The sequence below is a fragment of the Glycine max genome, chromosome 6 (assembly GCF_000004515.6).
Source record: "Glycine max cultivar Williams 82 chromosome 6, Glycine_max_v4.0, whole genome shotgun sequence".
Lineage (NCBI taxonomy): Eukaryota > Viridiplantae > Streptophyta > Magnoliopsida > Fabales > Fabaceae > Glycine > Glycine max.
In genome coordinates, this window is record NC_038242.2 from 35507327 (window position 1) to 35520307 (window position 12981).

General features: G+C 35.1%; 1 pseudogene; it reads right to left on the reverse strand.

The window, feature by feature from the left end:
- Positions 1 to 10777: 10777 nt before the first annotated feature.
- On the reverse strand, positions 10778 to 12679 carry LOC121175002 (uncharacterized; annotated as a pseudogene).
- Positions 12680 to 12981: the final 302 nt, after the last annotated feature.

Genomic DNA, 12981 nt, shown 5'->3' on the forward strand with positions numbered 1-12981 from the left:
AGGAGGTGATTACAAAACACAACTCTCTCCCAAAATAATTCCAACGTCATCACGTCGACTTGGTGGCTCCACAAAAGAATCTCATTTCACGTACTCTACTGTTGTCCATCTGCTCCCACGAACGAAGGTTTGTGATTATCACAGGTACCAACCACACTGTACAAAAATTACAAGGGTGAGTTTATTATAAAAGAAATCAACACAAAAATCAAATGACCATGATTAGTAAGAAAACATTAACAAATACCATAATCATACACAAATATCCATTAGTCCAACATACACTCAACAAGTAGTCATCAACCTTCCATAATTCCAATCAATCATGCTCAGTATGATGCATGCACCATACCTCAACTCTCAAATACAATGTGGTACCATTCGTCAGGAAATAGCCTAAGCATGTCCATGCGACAATCTTACTTAGGAAAACTAAGTAACAAGTGTCGAGGTCACCCTGTCGTGCACAGGCAACAACCCCCCTCCCCATGGTGATTAGCCTGACTCTTAAGGGAGTTCCAAACCGAGTGATATGTCCCCAATTTTCCCTCATGAGAAACTAGAAATGCTTACTGACAAAGTTTATACTATTTCCATGCAATACGAAGTATGAAACATGTGCACCATCAATGCACTCACCGTGAATAATTAAAGATTCTAAGCCATCCACCTCCAGAGATGCTTAAAACTCTTTAACCACTTTATTTCCCCTACCAGGGATATCCATCATGGCCACTGCACCCCCCATGTACAAACACATCATACATCATCAAAATGACATTTTCAACATCAACAACATCTCATCTCATCTCAATGTCATTATCATCATCAACATCATCTCATCTCAATAACATTATCATCATTAACATCATCTCATCTCAATGACATTATGATCATCAACATCATCTCATCTCAATGACATTACCAACATCAACATAATCTCATTTCAATATTATCATCAATAACAACATCACCTCACGTCACATTATCATCAATAACAACATCATTCTCATATCAATATTATCACCAATAGCAACATCATTCTTTATCAACATCATCACCAATAGCAACATCATTGCATATCAATATTATCATCGATAACAACATCATCAGTAATTGCATCCCACAAATACATACATAAAAATTTCATGCCAGAGATTCACACTTCCCAGGTCTTCAAACAACATAAGTCTAATACAACAACAATCCATAATATCATGAGATTGATATTTTAGAGAAAAATTTTAAATTAAAGAGGAGAACTATGGTTTACAAAACAAACTTGCATGCCCATTTAAAATTTAATAAAAGAGTAAATAGAAGAACAAATATAAAATTTTGGACAAAGTCTCCTTTGTAATTAAGACTTTTCCCAAAAATTCCAATCGTTACAACCACAACATAATTCATAATTTCATTCATCAATAACAAATATATCACATCCCGTTAGTTAAAAATACAGTTTTTCTAGAAAACTAACATGCAACAGGGACAACCATACATCCCCATAGTTGGGTTTCCTGACCCCAACTACGGTATCAAAGCGGTAAATCAAAATAAACTGCCCTCACCTATCGTGAGCTCTCTGTCAGCTCCTCTTTACGTCGCTTAGAGACCTCTCTTGTTCACGTTCGTTGGTCCAAACACAAAATTCTATATACCAAATCGAGGGAAATTTAATATAGATTTCAAAAACAAGGTTAATAATAACATTCAGGGTCAAATACCCCTATCAAAATAAAAGGGGCTAAAGGGTGTTTCGGGTTCTTCTACAAGGAGGTGTCATTTCAAAATTTCGATCACGCTAATGTGACTGGGGTTCAACAGAGGTCATGAAAATAACATCAATTTTATAAAAAGATAACTTTTACAACGTCTCATTTTCAAGGGTTTTTCAAAGAAAATGTAAAAACATCCTATTATGATACTCAAAACACAAGAGACACTAAGACAAACTCAAACTAACTAGGAAAAAGACATAGAAGTCAAGATCACCTCAAAGAAACTATGAAAGAAATGATTGAGAGCTTGTTCTCCACTGAATCCTTGAGGTGGATTCTAAGGATTCCGCTCTAATGAAAATGTTCATCTCTGTATGGTGGTTCGATAGTAAGCAACAACGACCTGTGGTGGCCATCGGTGGTAGTGGGTGGTGGATGAGGAGTTTCTAGGGTGGTTTGGACAAAGTCTTGAGAGGGAGAGGTGTGAAATCGTGTTTTTCATGTTGAAGAGTGTATTTATAATCTGCAGATCTCGCTTAGTAAGCTCGTCTCGCTAAGTGGGAGTTAACTTTTGGCTCTAAGCATGACTTTTCACACTTAGCACAATTCCTCTTGGGTTGGAAAGCGTGCTAAGTGAGAGCTCAAAAATTTTTATTTTACAAATTCCAACGGTCAAACCATGGGGACGTTGGTTATTAACCTACAGTTCAAATTTAAAGATGATCCAACGATTAACGAATTCGGGATTGCGGTTTTACCTGAACAGGTTTAGGTAAAACTTGAAATCTCATAATTTTGATTTAAGTTAATAAAACTCCACATAACTCAACATCCACATTCAAGCAAACCACACATGGATAATTCACACAATACCTCAAATCATCCAAGTTAATCACATAATCAAATAACATAATAAATACATTTAAACATCAATTTACAGTTAGCAAAATTTTAGGGCGTTACAAAAAGGAGATGCAAAACTATTTTCCTACAAATGCTCACACCGTGGATGTACCCCCTCACTTCATGTCTCTTGATTAGAGTCGATAGATCCTCTACACAAATGATAAAAAGATAGGGATAAAGGGTTGCCTCGACGCAACCATCTACTAGGAGAAATATGGCCAATTTTATCATTGTTGAGACGAGTTGTATACTTAACCGAGATGACAAAGTTCATGATCCAACTAATCCACTAATTCTGGAAGCCAAGCTTGGACATCACCGCTTGGAGGAACCCTCAATCAACTTGATCACAAGTTTACTTATGTTGATTTTGAGGGCCACATCACCTTTGATTCCTTCGGTCTTACACTTAAGATAATCCATGACTTATGTGGCTATCAAATCATTGTTGAGTGTCATACCCTAATTTCGTCCGGGAACCTTTGCTCGATGACATGCGACCATTCTTTGGTCCTTGTGAGGTGCTTGGCACCCATCATTAGGCAATTTATGAAATTCCAGGACATGCCGAAAAACCAAAAAAATATTGATGCACAATCCGTAAGTTTCCGTGACACACCGGAAATCAAAAGGAAGCATCGTTGCATAATTAAGTGAGGTTCCGTAACATTCCGTAAGTCAAAAAGGGGATGGTTATGTAATCCGCAAGGTTCCGTAACATTACGGAAAGAAAACAAGTATCGTTACGAAATTCGTAAGTTTCCGTAACTTTACGAAAAAAAGAATCACCAAAAAAACAGCAGAGGGGGTGTATTTAGTAAAAATGGGGGTGCAAATAGCACCCAGGCCCACTTGGGCCCTCCAGAAGATTCCTCCAGAAGGCGGTTGCTTCTGGAGGAAGCAACCCTGCTCGCCTGGGCGAGCTGGGCGGCAACCACCTCCCCTATTTTGCTATAAATAGGGGAGGAAATGAAGAAGGAAGGGATCCCAACCCCTTAGGCACTTCTCTCTCTTTCGAATTTGCTTGGAAAAATCGTTTCCGTGAAGAAAATCTAAGCCGAGGCGCTTCCGAAACGTTTCCGTAACGTTTTCCGTGAGGAATCTCGCAAAGGTTTGAACCGTTCTTCGACGTTCTTCATTCGTTCTTCATCGTTCTTCGATCTTCAACGGGTAAGTGCCTCGAACCAAGCTTTTCGATTCATTCTATGTACCCGTAGTGGTCCACATTGTGTTTCGTGCATTTTGATTCTCGTTTTGTTTACTTTTTATACCCCCTGTTGACGTGCTTAAGCCATTTTACTTAAGTCGTTTCTCGCTTAACTTAAAAATAAAATAAATTTCCACCGAACGTTTGAATTGTATTATCCATTAGCTTCGGTTAAAATAAATTCCGACCGTTCGGTCATGCCGTAACCACATTGGAAATCAAAAAGAGGTAAAAAATAATATAATAATCAAAAAGACATCTTTAGGTAAAATAAAGCGGAAAATCAATCGGACGTTTTCTCTTTGGGATTTCTCATTCTTAACCGAATTGATTAATAACTAAAGTAAAACTAAGGCTAAAATCAACTCGCCTAGTCAAGCTCGTCCACAAAAATAGGCTTTTGAAGTTTGTCATTTCAATTTCTCACTAAGTAAAATGGATCATTTTTAAGGTCCAACGCCTTAAAATGATCACCACTTAAGTAAAAAAGAATCACTTGATAAGAAAGAACTACGTAGGTCTGATTTTCTCATCCCAAATTGAGGAATACGTAGGAGCAAAGGGAAACACCCTTGTCGACCACAAAAAAGGAAAAAATATAAAAAGGGTATAAAGGATATAAGAACATAAAAGGGAACAAAAAAAATCAAAGTCATGTTCGCACATTCGATTAAAGGCTGCCGTCCCTTGGGACGGGCGTGTGGGGTGCTAATACCTTCCCCGTGCGTAAATACAACTCCCGAACCTTTCAACTTAAAAGTTCGTAGATCGCGTCTTTTCCGGTTTTTCCGACGTTTTCCTCAAATAAACGTTGGTGGCGACTCCGCGCGTATTCCTTTCGTGGAACACGCATCCCGCGAGTCTCGCGTCGCCCTCCCGCCGAAGGGTAGGTTGCGACATTGAGGATCGATCTACCATGGAAAAAACTCAATTTTAAATGGATATGCACTTTGAGATCACAAAACTTAGTATTAAGGCTTGAGCTTTTGCTAAGATTTTGTAGATAATGTTACACAAAGTATTCTTGGACTTGTATTAGAGCCTTTTCTTATTGGAATATGCTTTGTGAGCATATTAGCTGGATTCTCCCTTGTATCAAATTTTTGGCCTTTGACCCTCTGCTCAGTATGGATGAAGTGGTATATGATATCAATGTGTATAGTCCTTTCATGATGGACTTGATCCTTGGCTAAAAACATTACACTCAGATTGACGTAGAAAATGATAGCTTTTTCCTTTGGAAACCCTTGATTGCTAATCAGACCCTTCAACAAAATCCCTTGCTTTGTTGCTTCTACTAGAGCCATGTACTCTGCCCTTGTGGTGGATAAAGCAAATGTGAGCAAAATTGTTGCCTTACAATTGGCAAGGGAGTTTCCAATCGTGAATGCATACCCAATCATAAATATCCTTCCATCCAAATATGTAGCATAGTCATAATCTGAGTAACCAGTGAGAGCATAGGACGTGTCTCTATAGTGGACGAGTCCAATATCAACTATACTCTTGAGGTACCAGAATATACATTTCATAGCTTGTCAATGTTCCTTCCTAGGATTACATATATACCTACTCATAACACTGAATGCCTGTGCTAGGTCCGGTCTGGTGAATACCATAACATACATGAGACCACCTATAACACTTGTATAAGGAACATGAAACATGTATTCCTTCTTTAATTTTGATTGAGCAGTACTGAGTTTAGATAGATGAATGGAAGTTGTCAGAGGAGTACATAATGGTTTTGCGGATGCCATCCCAAAATGATTCAACACTTTCTGAATGTATTCCTTCTAACACTAAAAGAGCTTCTTCTGAACTCGATTCCTCTTGATCTCCATGCCCAAAATCTTTTCACAAGATCCCATGTCCTTCATCTCAAATTCACTATTGAGTAGTGACTTCAACTTCTAAGTTGCCAACAAATTTTGAGATACTATGGAAATGTCATCCACATAGAACAGTAGATAAATGTGAGAACCATCCTCCACCTTGCTATGATAAACACATGAGTAATAGGGACTTCTGATGTACCCATGAAAGACAATGAAATCATCGAATCTCTTGTACCATTGCCTTGATAATTGCTCCAGCTTATAAAGAGACCTCTTCAATCTATAGACAATTTTTTCCTTTCCTTCCTCCTTAAAACCTTCAGGTCGTTGCATCAGAATGTCTTCCTCTAATCTTCCATGGAGAAAGGAAGTTTTGACATTGAGTTGCTCTAACTCCATGTCCATAATTGCCACTAGGGCCAACATAACACGTATGGCAGTACGTCAAACTATTGGAGACAATATTTCGTTGTTATCCACTTCTTCCTTCTGACTATAGCCTTTAGCTACTAGACATGCTCTATAACGAACAACTTCTTCAGTGGATGATCCATATTTCTTCTTGAAGATCCACTTGCACCTCCCTACTCATCTATCATTCAGGTAACTCAATTAAATCTGAAGTCTGGTTCTTCTGAAGGGATTCTATATCTTCATTCATAGCCATTATCCATTCCTTGGCTTTAGAATAAGAAAATACTTTTTGGTAAGTGGACGGTTTGAATTGGTGTCTTTTGCTACCTGTGGCGCATAAGACACTATATCAAAGCCATATCTTTTAGGAGCTTTGATTTGCCTTTGTGACTTTTTGGGTGTTGTGGTTTTGGGTTACTTTGGATGGTTCTGACTTGTCCATTTAGTCCTTTCAACTGGTGTTGTATTATGATGCTGAGGATGCATTTGAAGATCTTGATTAGTCTCATTAGGTGCTTCAAATTTCTTCTGATCACTCATGTTTCTGATTGTAGAGCTCTCAAACTCCACCTGCTTAGTGACATCCTTAACCTTGCCTCAATCTTCACCAAATTTAGAATGTAGTATAGTGAGTTTGTCAAGGATGACATCTTTACTCATAATAACTTTTCTTTTAGATGGAGACCAGACTTGGAATCCTTTGACTCCATCTTCATAGTCGATAAAAAATCCCTTCTTGGCTCTAGGCTCTAGCTTACCTTCACTCACTTGATAGTATGTCGGACATCCAAACACCTTCAACATTGAGTGTTCAACTATTTTGTTAAGCCGCCTTAAAGTCTATGACAGCGGATGGTGAGTGATTCACGAGATGGCAGTGGACGGTGTACGATAACACTGTAAGGTTATAGATGAATCTAATGAATAATGCAAGTGGTGCATTGTGAACAACTTCTTAAAGTGGTCCACATTAATTGTTCTCATTCAACAATAAAATTAAAATACAAAATTTGTTACTTTTAAGTTTCTACGTAAAGAAAAGAAACATAATAATACTAATAATAATAAGAGATATGTAAAAATTGTTAATATTTTATTGGACATATAACATAAAAACAAAAAATACATAGATTGAACACATGATAGAAAAAAATGAATCACATATAACTCAAGAAATATTACATTATAATAACATATTTATATAAATAACCAAATTTTGTTTTGGGTCCCTAATAATTTTTTCTTTACGTTGGATCCCAAATATATGAAAAATTGTTTTGAGTCTCTCTGCCTTTAGTTAAGTTATGATGTGTTCGTTAAAAATTTCAAAATGTGATTTTTGACATTTTTGAAAATGCCAATATTCATTTCAAAAAAGTAAATTAAAATTTTTGTCGATTTAAAAACCACTAGAATCAATTTAAACAAAAATATTATAAAAGCACGGGAGAGGTGGACAAACACTTTTGATTTAGGCACAACTAACTTCCACCTTGAGTGTTTTTTGCTGAGTCCTTTTAGATATAGGTTTCTTAACGGATCTTCACCCTCTACTTTAGCAATCTTCCTTGCAATTTGCCCATTTGAAAATGATTAATTTATGGTCTTGATAAGGAGCTAGCTATTGTGGTCGTTGGAGGTTGGATTCAAGCTTCAAATGTTGTATGAGTTGTACATGTTGTGGAAGCTATTCATTCTACTCTGATTCAACCTCAGCCATACAACTCTCTTGAGTTGTCTTCTTCATCTCTGCATATGCTCCATTTTTAGCCAGCTTTCAGCTTGTAGCCATTGAAGGATATGTTGAGATAGATTCGTTGATGCTAGCTATGATCTTACTAGCTTTCACATGAATTCAAATTTCAAATTTTGAATCATGGGAAGTTTTTTGTACTTAGTCTTTTGGAGAGGTGTCGTTACTACATTGCAATCTCTCTTCTACTAGTTTGGTGGTTCTTTATCAAGGATTCGTAACTAATGTGTCTAAGCACTAATGCATTCGTAACTAGTGTGTGCTTTTGGAGTGCGAGACACATATGTTATCGCCTTCCAATTTCAATGCAACTTTTGATGATCCTCAACCTATATGTAGCTTCTGATATCTACCCCCTTGACTCAAGCTACCCTCAACATCATGCTTCTGATCATAGACAACTTTTGGTATCTTCACTTTGACTTGGAAAAAATTACTACCTTTCTTGCTTTTGAAGAGCTCTCCTTCTGGTAGTCTTGCTTACTATTATAGGATCTATGCCATAACTTTTAGTGTAAGCATATGCTTCACACATGTGCTATACTTCTGAATATGTCTTGTCACTGAAACATTTTTTCTCTTCCACAACACGTAAAAAGTGTTGCGCATTACAAAAAACTACTCTTTTTTTCTACCATAACGGTTTTGAAACTGTGGTAATCTAAGGGGTCGTTGCCTATTACTAAGAGAACAATTTTTTGTAGAAGCAAATATGATATGAAGTTTTGATGATGCCAAAAAAAAGCGCTTCTCACATTTGATCCAAGTCAAGAATCCAGAAATTCAAGATAATTGATGAACTTAGTTCCTAGAATCTTAGAAAGAGTTTCTTAATTGATGATGCATAGGTTTGGCCAAAAGATATTTTCCAAAAGCTTTTTGAGGTTTCATAAAAATGGTATTTACTCTCTGGTAATCGATTACCAGAGGACGTAATCGATTACAAGTGGCCAAATTAATTTCTGAAATGCTCTTACAAAAATTGAATTTAAATTTTAAAGCCTGTAATCGATTACATAAGGCTTGTAATTGATTACCAAAAGTTTTAAACGTTTTGTAACAGCCTTTAGAAATTTGAATTTAAATTTTAAAGCCTGTAATCAATTACAACTTGTGTGTAATCGATTACCAGACATGAAAATTCAAATTTCAAATCTGAAGAGTCACAACTCTTCAGAAACTAATTGTGTAATCGATTACAACAATTATGTAATCGATTACCAGTAAGAAATTTTCGAAAATAACTTCCAAGAGTCACAACTATTCAAGAAGTTTTTGAATGGTCATTAAAGGCCTATAAATAGGTGACTTGAGACACGAAATTCCTCAGAGTTTTTCTGAACAAATTGTCTTATCCTCTCAACACCTAATTGTCTTATAACTCTCAAAATATTCCTTGGCCAAAAGACTTACAAATTCAATAAGGAATCTTGAGTGATCTTTCATTGTAACATCCTTCTCTTAAAGAGAGAAAATTCTTCTTCTTCTTCTTATTCAAAGAAATCTGATTAAGAGACTGAGTGTCTCTTAAGTAGTAAGGTTATCTGAACACAAGGGAATGGTTGTCTCTGTGTGGTTCAGAATTTTGTAAAAAGATTTTACAAGATAGTAGAAATCTCAAGCGGGTTGTTTGGGGACTGGACGTAGGCACAGGGCGTGACTGAACCAGTATAAAAACTGAGTTTGCATTCTCTCTTCCCTTAAACTTCTTTTAATTATTGCAGTTTATCTTTTATTTAAAGAAGTTTATTTTGAACTGTTCTTTGAGTAATTTATATTAATGGTGCATTGTTAATCTAAAAGAGAGTTAAAATTTTAATTAGGCAAAGTTTTGTATTTTAATTCTACTCCACTTCTTAAGATACTGAGGCCACTTGTCTAACTTTTTTTTCCACAAAGACAATGCTATTAGGAAAACTGTTCTTGGTTGGTATAACAGAGAGAACGTTTTTCTAAATGATCTACAACAACAGTTTTTAACTGTAGTAGTCCAAAGCAACACAAGAAAACCATTGTATAATATAAAATAAAGAACAGTTTTGCAACTGATCTACAACAACGTTTTTACTCTGTAGCAGCGAAAGGCAATAACCAAAAACCATTGCTTTTGCTGATATATAATTGCTATTATTGAGCTTAAAAAATAATTTTTTAAATGGAATAATGAATTTGCCTTTACAAATATAAAACATTTTTTATTATAAGGCAATTTTAATTGTTAATTACAGAGAACATTTTTTATAAGATAAATTGAGAACAATTTTTTTTAAATATATTATACGTATCATTAAAAATATTTTTATTAATGACAGGAACTAATTAATGAATATTTAATATAAAGATATAATTTTATATTCGCCACAAGTAAAGGAAAAAAGATAGTGCATCATATCATTACTGACTTAATCACCAAAATTAGTTTAAAATCAACTAAAAGTCTTGATAATAAAGGCAATTAATTGGGTCTCTAACGTATTTTCCAAAATAATTCCAATAACAAATCATCTCTAGCTAGCTTCTAAAATAACATTGTACCCAAAAAAAGAAAAAAACTACATGTCAATTGAGATGAATTAATCATGCATAAAGATCTCAATCTTCATCTTCTACTTCCATGTTTTGATCTTCTTCATTCATACCATCATTATCCATCTACAAAAAAGAAGATAAATAAGAGTATGAAACTTCCATATATATACAATTCTCCCTATAATATCATTAAAACATTTCATTAAAAAAAGATTGGTCAATTACATGCACGAATGCCAAGCCAACAATTTTTTTTATTAGCCAAAGAACTGGATAAAAGATGGCATAACCCTTTTACAGGATAATAATAACAAATGCAAGAGACTAACCCAAGAGATTAACTATCTCTAATAGAACAGGACCAATTGATGACTGAAACATCTTTTCCTACATATACAAGTTATTACCTAACTAGATAAAAGATGGCACAACAGGATCAATTGATGACTGAAAAAAGGACCAAAGAAAGGAACTAGATAAAAGACGGCACAACACTTTCATAATTTAATACCTAACTAATTGAAGCACTTGGGTTTATATCTTCATTGATAGATAAATTTGACTTACTAAGTGAAACAATATAATTGGTCATAGAAAATTGACAGTTTTTAAAAATAGGACTGCAACCAACAAAAAAAGAGTTGTAAAAGATTGAGACTCAATCTTCATTAATTGGAGCATGTGTAGATGTAGAAGAATGCAAGCCACTGTTGGCATTAGCTGGAGTTGATATCAAAGCTGCCACATTAAATTTAGAGTCGTTTTGATTTAACACGGTCTTTAAAAGAATCTGAAACTTTTGATCCATTGCTGCCATTTCCTGACTACGTTTTTCCTCTGCTGCTGCCATTTCTTTCCTGGATTTTCCTTTTATCTCTTGAATCTTATCATTTAACTCTTTCACCTCATTAGCGTGTCTTTTTTTAATTTCTATATTTCTTTTCAATAGAGTAGGTGTTTTTGTTCTTCCAAGGCAACACACTCTCCCTGATTTTTCTTTGCCAAACATAGTCATGAAAGCCTCAAAAGGAGACTGGCCAGAATTTTCAACCAAGTCTTGAAGCTTTATCTAACATGTTTAAAAAGCAATATTAGTTAAGAATTTACATAATTATATTGAAATTGATGAAGTCATAGAATAAAACTTACAATTGCATCATTTGTTTCTACATCCATTGGGTTTTTACCATTTGCACTTTGTCGAGTTTCAATGAATATTTCAGCTTGAGTAGGGGATCTTTATCCTTCTTGCTACAAGCAAAGAATTGTGTGAGCGCAAAAATAGAAACAAACAAATTATATATTAACTTGCAATATTAAAAAAGAAATACCAATCTTTCACTTATTGCATCATAAAATTGAAATTGATAAAGTCATAGAATAAAACTTACAATTGCATCATTTGTTTCTACATCCACCGGCTTTTTACCATTCATACTTTGTGGAGTTTCAATGATCATTTCAGCTTGAGTAGGGAGATCTTTATCCTTCTTGCTTGCACGCTACACCAAGCAAGGAATGGTGTGAGCACAAAAATAGAAACAAATAAGTTATATATTAACTTGCAATATTAAATAAGGTAATGCCAATCTTTCACTTATACGAGCCAAGCTTATAGGCCCTTTTCGATGTCTCCATTTCTGTTGAGCTATAAATTGAACATTCTTTTGACTGATTTCCTAAATTCATAAAAAAAATGTTTTAGCTCAATGTAACCAGTATAATACACAATAATATATGTATCTATCTTACTTCAATAGGTTCAAGTCTCCATTATTCCATTAACTCTTTAAAGTGAGCTTACGATATCTCTTGAGGACAATTTTTCAATCGCTCACGCAAGGTTTCATACTTGGTAAAATGCTTCCTTTAATGTAGCATTTATATTACCTCCAAGCATCATTTGCTTTACAAAACACAAACTTGTTTCCCTTCTTTGGAACGATATATTTTTGCTGCAAACAAAAGAAATGTATTAGTGTTAGAGATAGGGGGAGTAGCAAGAAGACTTAGAAGAGTTTTAAATTTTATATTTCCAACTCCTTTTTGATTGACATTTGTATTGGTTGTTTCTTTTTATTCTTAGTTTGTCTGTGTACATCATGCATCATCATATGGAAGTAGGAAGATAGTTTCTAACGTAAGAAAAATCTTCAGTTCTATATAACTCTATGTTTTAATCGGTTACTGATGCAATCCTACCCCCAAAGACCTTGGATAAAAGATCCCAAGAAGATTTCAAGAAGATTGGGTTAGAGTTGCTGAAGAAGGTCCTATTCTCATGAATCTCAAGGTAGATTTCTGAGCCCATTAGCCAAGGTTGAGTCCACTTGTCTTTGTAAATATTAGAATAGATTTTCCTTCTCTTGGGCCTTTTATTTTGGCCATTCTAGTAGTATAGGGTTTTAGCCTTGTATTTTGGGGCATTTTGAGTAGTCTTTGTAGTAGGAAATTTTTTGTATTTTCATGTATTTTGGCATGGGGTGAGCTTAACTATTAGAGGGGTGTGTGTAGCTAAGTTCTAGCTTCTCATCTCAAGGAGGTGAGCTTAACTATTAGAGGAGCGTGTGTATCTAAGCTCTAGTTTCTCAAGGAAGTTTCTCAAGGAAACTT